A 9,043-nucleotide genomic window follows, 5' to 3' on the forward strand; every position below is an offset into this window, starting at 1 on the left:
GTGCAGCTTTTTATTTTGATGTAGTCCCAATAGTTTATTTTTAGCTTTGTTTCCCTTGCCTCAGGAAACATATCTGGAAAAAAGTTGCTTTGGCTGATATCAAGGAAGTTACTCCCTGTGTTCTCTTCTAGGATTTTTATAGTTTCAGGTCTTACATTTAGGTCTTTTATCCATTTCAAATTTATTTTTGTGTACGGTGTAAGAAAGTGGTCCAGTTTCATTCTTTTGCATGTTGTTGTCCAGTTTCCCCAGCACCATTTGTGAAGAGACCTTTTCTCATTGGCTATTCTTTCCTGCCATTGTCGACAGTTTCCATTGTCGAAAATTAGGTGACCATATAGTTGTGGGTTTATTTCTGGGTTTTCTGTTCTGTTCCATTTTGCACTATGTGTCTATTTTTGTGCCAGTACGATACTGTTCTGATTACTATAGCTTTGTAATAAAATTTGAAGTCCAGAATTGTGATGCCTCCAGCTTTGCTTTTCTTTCTCAGGATTGCTTGGGTTATTTGGGGTCTTTTGTGGTTCCACACAAATTTTAGGATTGTTCTAGTTTTGTGAAAAATGCTATTGGTAGTCCACCTAGAAGCAGCTTCTCAGCTCCTTCTGGAACGTTTATCAGTTTCAGCCTACTCCCCTCCACTCCAGCCTCCACCATGTCCATCAGGTTGACCCAGAAGTCCTACAAGATGTCCACCTCCAGCCCCGGGCCTTCAGCAGCCGCTCCTACACGAGCGGTCCTGCCTCCCGCATCAGCTCCTCCGTCTTCTCCCGGGTTGGGGTGGCGGCAGCAGCAGCAGCAGCAGCTTCTGGGATGGCCTGAGCAGCAGCATGAGTGTGGTCAGGGGGCTACGGCAGCAGGGCCGAGAGAGTGGGGGGCATTACGGCTGTCTCAGTGAACCAGAGCCTGCTGAGCCCCCTTAAGCTGGAGGTGGTCCCCAACATCCGAGCTGTGCGCACCCAAGAGAAGGAGCAGATCAAGATCCTCAACAACAAATTTGCCCCCTTCATCGACAAGGTGAGGCACCTGGAGCAGCAGAACAAAATTCTGGAGACCAAATGGAGCCTCCTACAGCAGCAGAAAACTGCTCCGAGCAACATAGATAACATGTTCTAGAGCTACATCAGCAACCTCTGGCGGCAGCTCTACACCCTGGGCCAGGAGAAGCTGAAGCTGGAGGTGGAGCTTGGCAACATGCAGGGGCTGGTGGAGGACTTCAAGAATAAATATGAGGAGGAGATCAAAGAGCGTGCAGACACGGAGAATGAATTTGTCCTCATCAATAAGGATGTGGATGAAGCTTACATGGAGAAGGTAGAGCTGGAGTCCTGCCTGGAAGGGCTGACCGATGAGATCAGCTTCTTTTTTTTTTTTTTTTTAAAGATTTTATTTATTTATTTGAGAGAGAGCATGAGAGGGGGGAGGGTCCGAGGGAGAAGCAGACTCCCCGCCAAGCAGGGAGCCCAATGCGGGACTCGATCCCGGGACTCCAGGATCGTGACCTGAGCCGAAGGCAGTGGCTTAACCAACTGAGCCACCCAGGCGCCCTGAGATCAGCTCCTTAAGGCAGCTCTGTGAAGAGGAGATCCGTGAGCTGCAGTCCCAGATCTCAGACACATCCGTGGTGCTGTCCATGGACAACAGCCGCTCCCGGGACCTGGACCTGGACCTGGACAGCATCATCGACGAAGTCGAGGCCCAGTACGAGGACATCACCAACCGCAGCTGGGCTAAGGCCGAGACCATGTACCAGATCGAGTCTCAGTGAACCAGAGCCTGCTGAGCCTCCTTAAGCTGGAGGTGGAGCTGCAGACACTGGCTGGGAAGCACGGGGATGACTTCCATCACACGAACCGGAGCACCAGCCGACTCCAGGCTGAGATCGAGGCCCTCAAAAACCAGACGGCTGCCCTGGAGGCGGCAATTGCTGATGCTGAGCAGCGTGGGGAACTGGCCATTAAGGACGCCAATGCCAAGGCGCCCGAGCTGGAGGCTGCCCTGCAGTGAGCCAAGCAGGACATGGCCCGGCAGCTGTGTGAGTACCAGGAGCTCATGAACGTCAAGCTAGCCCTGGACATCGAGATTGTCAACTACCGCAAGCTGCTGGAGGGCGAGGAGAGCCAGCTGGAGTCTGGGATGCAGAACATGAGTATCCATACTAAGACCACCAGTGGCTACTCAGGTGGCCTGAGCTCGGCCTATGGGGGCCTCACAAGCCCCGGCCTCAACTATGGCCTGAGCTCCTTCCAGTCCAGCTTTGGCCCTGCTGGTTCCTTCAGCCGCAGTGGCTCCTCCAAGGTGGTGGTCGTGAAGAAGATCAAGAGCCGTGATGGGAAGCTGGTGTCCGAGTCGTCTGATGTCCTGTCCAGGTGAACAACCAGGGTGGTCCCTCCCAGCCTCCCCACTCTTGTGGCTGCCATAGAGCCTCTGGGTGGAAAGGAGCTGTGCGGGGGAGCGTGGGGAACAGGAGAGCCACCTAAGACTCAGCCCCAGTCCTCAGCCTACCCTTGGGGGCAGTCTACTGCCCTGGGTACCCCCTCTTGTCCATGCCCCCAACTAAAAGCCAGTTCAAGTGTCTTTTCCCAAATAAAGCCTCAGCCGGCTCTGCCAATCCCCCCCCCCCCCAATGATATTGATATTTTAATAGGGATTGCTTTAAATGTGTAGCTTGCTTTGGGTAGTATGGACATTTTAACAATATTTGTTCTTCCAATCCATGAGCATGAAATGTCTTTCCATTTCTTTGTGTCATCTTCAACTCTTTCATCAGGGTTTTATAGTTTTCAGAGTCCAGGTCTTTTCACCTCTTTGGTTAGGTTTATTCCTAGATATCTTATGGTTCTTGGTGCAATTGTAAATAGGATTGTTAATTTCCCTTTCTGCTGCTTCTTTATTAGTATATAGTACAGAAATGCAATAGATTTCTGTACACTGATTTTGTGTTAGGTGAGTTTACTGAATTCATATGTCAGTTCTAATGGTTTTTTGGTGGAGTCTTTTGGATTTTCTATATATAGTATCATGTCACCTGCAAATAGTGCAAGTTTAACTTTTCCTTTACTGATTTGGATGCCTTTCTTTCTTTTGTTGTCTGATTGCTGAGACTAGGACTTCCAGTACTATATTGAATAAAAGTGGTGAGAGTGGACATCCTTGTCTTGTTCCTAACCTTAGGAGGAAAGCTCCCAGGTTTTCCTTTTAAGGGTGCTGTTAGCTGTGGGTTTTTCATATATGACCTTTATTATATTGAGGTATGTTCCCTCTAAACCTCCTTTGTGGAGGGTTTTATAGTGAATAGATGTCAAAATTTGTTAAATGTTTTTTCTTTGTCTATTGAAATGATCAATGATTTTTATTTTCATTTGTTAATGTGGTGTATTATGTTGATTGATTTGTGAATATTGAACTGCCTTTGCAGCCCAGGGGTATATCCCACTTGATCGTGGTGAATGATTTTTTTTTTTTTTTTTTTTTTTATGTATTGTTGAATGCAGTTTGCTAGTATTTTGTTGAGGATTTTTGCGTCTCTGTTGTTCAGGGATATTGGCCTGTAGTTCTTTTTTTTTAGTGGTGTCTTTACCTGGTTTAGGTATCAGGCTAATGCTGGCCTCATAGAATAAATGTGGACACTTTCCTTTTTCTATTTTTTGGGATAGTTTGAGAAGGATAGTTGTTAACTCTTCCTTAAATGTTTGGTGGAATTCACCTGTGAAGCCATCTTGTCCTGGACTCTTGTTTGTTGGGAGGTTTTAGATTACTAATTTAATTTTGTTACTAGTAATTGGTCTGTCCAAATTTTCTGTTTCTTCCTGATTCAGTTTTAGAAGATTGTATGTTTCTAGGAATTTGTCCTTTTTCCCAGCTTGTCCAGTTTATTGACATATAATTTTTCTTAGAATTCTTTTACAATTCTTTGTATTTCTGTGCTGTTGGTTGTTACTTCTCTTTCATTTTTGATTTTATTTATTTGGGTCTTCTCTCTTTTTCCCTGATGAGTCTGCCTAAAGGCTGACTTTTTTTGGTTTATCAATTTTGTTTATCTTCTGAAAGAACCAGCTCTCACTTTCATTGATTTTTTCTAATTTTTTTAGTCACCATTTCATTTATTTTAAGTATCTTTTGATATATAGGTTCTCCTAGCTTTTTTTTGTTTGTCTTTTGAATCAATTTTGTTTATCTTCTGAAAGAACCAGCTCTCACTTTCATTGATCTTTTCTAATTTTTTTTAGTCTCCATTTCATTTATTTTAAGTATCTTTTGATATATAGGTTCTCCTAGCTCTTTTGTCTCTCCCCATGCACCCCCTGTAACCCTAGCCCTGCAACTTATTTGTTGAAAAAAACTGGTCCAGTAGGTTGTTAACAACCTGGATTTTGTTAATTGAATCCCTGTGGTGTCTTTTATTAGTCCTCCAACTCTATATTTCCTGTAAATTGAGAGTTAAAGCCTTGATCAGTTTCTGTTGTTCAAGGCACCCAGTGTGTGGTATTTTGTTACAGCAACCCTAGGAAACTAATACAGTGGGTATATGAGTGCTCTATAGGAAATGCTAGGGGTATTAGTGCTTTCAGCCTCAAGTGAAATGTATAAGGCCAAAATGACTTAAAAATTAGGACTGGATATAAGTAGTTCTGGGTTCGTTTCAGTATCTTGATGATGTCAACAAGGACCCAGCCTCTTTTCCTGCTTTCTTTAACTATCTGCAGTGTGATAGCAATGAATCTCTTCATGGTTATAAAATGGCAGCAGTTGTTCCAGGTGTTAGATCCTTAAGTGACAAAGTGCAAAAGTAGGAAAGGATGGCAAGGTGTTCTACTTAGGGCTATCTCAGCAAAGTCCCCCTTTGTTTCTTTGGTCAGAACTAGGTCACATGGCCATTCTCAGCTGCGAGGAAGGCTGGGAGAATGAGTACAGTTGTTCTCTCCAACACCCATTTCCAGGAAATGAAATAGTACCTACACATTGGTAAGTAGTTAAGAGAATGGATTCTGGAGTCAGACTGCATGGGTACAAGTCTCGTTCTACTCAACCAAATATCTGAACTTGACCAAATTATTTAACATCCTGTGCCTCAGTTCCTTTGTTAGTGAATGGATGTAATAGTAATATGGAGCATAAGGTTATTGAGAAGAAGATATCTGTATCTACATCTATCACCACACAAGTGTTAGGCATATATTGTTATTACTATTACTGTAATTATTATAATTATCAAGAGCTGGATTCTTACATTCTTAGCCTCTCTTGTCCTAGGATATGTGTATTCTTTAGCTCTGTCAATCGGACCCACTCTTGCCAGGCTTTTATTTAGAAGCCCGTGAGGCAAGAAAAAGGACTCTGTTCTGAGAAGGCACTGGCAACTTTATCCCATCTGTAGAAGCACCAATAGCAGTGGTTCTAGAAAGAGTTCCCAGTGCCTGGGATTAGAACTCTTGAATCCAGGTTTCTCGAGTAGGCTGAGTCTTAATATAATCTGGGGTTGTGTTTCTGACTACAAGTCTCCAAATCTGGTTCTCACGTCTTTCTGAAAATGTGGTGAGCTAGCTAAAATCCCTTAATAAATTAATTTTTCTGCTTAAACTAGCCACAATTTGTTTCTGTTGTTTGCAGCCGAGGACTTTGAGTAATAGAATTAAAAATGAAGAAGAGCAAATTTCAGAGGTGGAGAGAGACCAGGTGTTTGTGACATCATACGGATTCTTGGATACTGCTACAAATGGAAGCCAAAACTCCCCTTGATTTTTCAGTTGTATGAACCAATGAGTTCTCCTTTTCTTTAAGCCAATTTGGGCTGAGTTTTTTAAATCCCAACTGTTACAATATTGTATTTTTCTTCTCTATTCTTATGTCCTTTATCTTTTTATTCATTTGTGATAAAATTTAAAATAAATAATACTTTTATTTAAAAATAATACTTAAAAAAAGAAAGCCGACCCATATCCTCATGGAGGCTGTTCATTACTGTGATCCAAAGTTCTACTAACAGGGCCAGGCATCTGTTTTCTCTAATATCAGTTGAAGTCAGAGAAGAATTTGACACTGTTACTTCCATTTTTCTTTCCTATAAATTCTTCAGTTGTTTTAGCTTTCCATTTTCCTTGTAAAATTAACTCATGGGAAGTGAAATTAAATGCATGATTTTTCTGATTTCTAAGTACTATTAACTTAAAACACACTTGACACTTATTAATGTTTAAACATTAAAAACTCACACAGCTGCATGCACTTTTATCATAATCTGCCTACATTGCATTGTAAAAACAGAAAGTACACGTCCACTCAAATTGATGGTCTCCTCCCAGTGAAAGTGTCTCTAGAGTACAGAGTATAATTTGCTAAAATCTTTGACATCAGGGTTCTTTTTTTGTCATTATAATTTCTGGCACATGCATTTTACACACATGCTGGTCAAGGGATATTGCTCCTCTCTTCCCAAAGTTATTGCTTCTCAAATGTTTGTGAAACACAAATATATGCTTTTAAAAATGGAACAGGCTCATGTGGGTCAATGAGTTTACTCACTGGCATGTGATTTGGATGTTCAGCAAACCTGTCAATCGAGATGAAACCAAAATGAAAATGTCAACTTATTTGAGTGGATACAACTGTGTTATTTAGAAAAGTTTAAAAGCATGTGGACATAACGTACTGACACAAACATAATATTAGACTTCTTTTTGTTCTTTAGTTTTAAAAATGTAGTTGATTCTTATGATTACAAAAACGTAAATATATTAACTTTGTTAAACTTCAGGCTAACAACTTCAGGAAAATTCAAAAGGAAAAAAGTATCCATAATGTCACCATCAGATATAATTAATATTTTGGAATAGTGTCTTTAAATCTTCTAACCGGGCATAGATTTTTTTTTAGAATATATTTTTTCTTTTTCTGAGATAATTACCTCCTTATAATTTGGTATAATGCTTTTTTATTAACTTCATTACAAAATAATTTAAAAACATTGATTTTGCATCACCTGCAATTTTAATAAAATTACTGCATTGCCTAACACGGTTACTTTGCTTTCAAATATGGGAATGTACAAAATTATGGAACTATAATCCTAATTTATAATCACCACAGATACAAAATAAAGTCTTAGTTTTTATAGTCTTATTATGTATTTGGTATTGTCAGGTTCAAAAAATATAAATAATCTTATTTAATCTTCTAAATTATCTTGAATGATATATAAAAGAAGTAGCATTGGCTTAACTGAGGTGGAGCTGGGGCCAAGGAGTAGGATTGAATGTGCACCTGTAGGAAGCCGGGAGACCGGACCAGCCAATGCATCAACTCTGTGACTGTGATAATTACTTCTTTGTGTCAAATTTGCTAGACTGTGGTGCCTAGTTGTTTGGCCAAATGCCAGTCTAGATGTTGCTGTAAAGGTATTTTTTTAGATCTAATTAACATGTACAAGGCGCCTGGGTGGCTCAGTCCGTTAAGCGTCTGCCTTCGGCTCAAGTCACGACCCCAGGGTCCTGGGATGGAGCCCCACGTGGGCTCCGCGCTCGGCGGGGAGCCTGCTTCTCCCTCTGCCTGCCACTCTGCCTGATTGTGCACTCTCTCTTTCTCTCCCTCTTAAATAAATAAAATTAAAATTAAAATCTTAAAAAAAAAATTTACCATCAGTTGACTGAATCAAATTATCCTCTGCTTATATGTGGGTGGACCTAATCCGATCAGTTGGACCTCATCCAATCTGTTGAAGGCCTTGAGAGCAAAAGCTGAGGTTTCCTGAAGAAGGAGAAATTCTGCCTCAAGACTGCGACATGGAAATTTTGCCTGAGTTTTAAACATTTTGACTCGAACCTGCTGGCCTATCCTATAGATCTTGGATTTGCCATTCCCTACAATCATATGAGCCAATTTCTTAAATCTCTCTCTCTCTCTCTCTCTACACACACACACACACACACAGAGAGAGAGAGAGAGAGAGAGAGAGAGAGAGAGTTGTTTGTTCTGTCTTGTCTTTTAGTGTATCAGACAAAATATAAAGTTGGCAACTTTAAACCAGTTATCCAATTTGGGAAATTTTTACTAGTTAACATAATTTAAAAATCAGAGGGCCACCGTCTTAGATAATCCCTTCCAATTCTAAAATTTTAAAGCTCTAAGGTAACATATCAGGGATTCACCAAGTTAGAAATCAAATCAATAAAAAGAGAACACAAAACATTATAAAAACAAGAAAAGAAATTATTTGTTGGTTTTTAACTATTTCGGATTCTTGATGTCACCCCATATTCTGTACACGGTAGAGGCCAGTGACTCTGAATTCATAAAATGCAGTTTCCCCATTCTGTGGGTGAACACTGCAGCCTCAATTCCTGGTAGAGGTTAACATTTCTTATGACCTTAGTTGAGCCTTCCAATTTTTTTTATGGTTAGCTAAAAGAGATGATCTGAACCAGCTTCACTAAAATCAATTTTTTTTATTTTAATCTGATGGAGCAAGGTCACCAGGAAGTCAGGCCCTATGAAGAGGAAAGAAGGGACATGTCCTTTCCTTTTCTAGTAAGCTTAATGTCCTCATAAATGGACAGCACAAAAGCTAAGAAAAGCTGGTTTTCCCTATATAACTAGTTTTAAAATTCAGCCTTTGCAGCTCACTAGGTAGTGAAAACCAATCAGTAGTCCTTTGACAGGTGACTCTTCAGTGGGTGTAAAGGTGAAATTATAAGTACAGTGATTTACTTGTAAGCCAATAATAGGTGTGCCTAAAGAGCTGTGCAACCAGGATTCAAACTGGGACTGCAGTGGCTGCATTTGGGTAGATGAGTTGATCGTCCACCATAACTCTTACGGATTATCCCTGTTTAGGGAGAATTAAAATTAATTCATTTAGATATAATATTCTTCAGGAAAATCATTAAAAGCTCCCCCCGTAATACATTAAAAAAAAGATTTATAAACCTTAAATAGAGTTTAAGATATTTTTCCAAACTAAAGTATATCTAATTTTAACTACAGTGTTATATTTTGGGGGTCTTCCAAATATTTCCCTCTAATTGCATTTGTGCTGAATTCTTCAATT

General features: G+C 40.6%; 1 pseudogene; it reads left to right on the plus strand.

The window, feature by feature from the left end:
* The first annotated feature begins 655 nt into the window (after nt 1-655).
* Nucleotides 656-2,373, plus strand: LOC114220126 (keratin, type II cytoskeletal 8-like; annotated as a pseudogene).
* Nucleotides 2,374-9,043: the final 6,670 nt, after the last annotated feature.

This window comes from Eumetopias jubatus, unplaced genomic scaffold (assembly GCF_037043125.1).
Source record: "Eumetopias jubatus isolate StellerSeaLion01/CBP00866 unplaced genomic scaffold, mEumJub1_p1.0 scaffold_2, whole genome shotgun sequence".
Taxonomy (NCBI): Eukaryota; Metazoa; Chordata; class Mammalia; order Carnivora; family Otariidae; genus Eumetopias; species Eumetopias jubatus.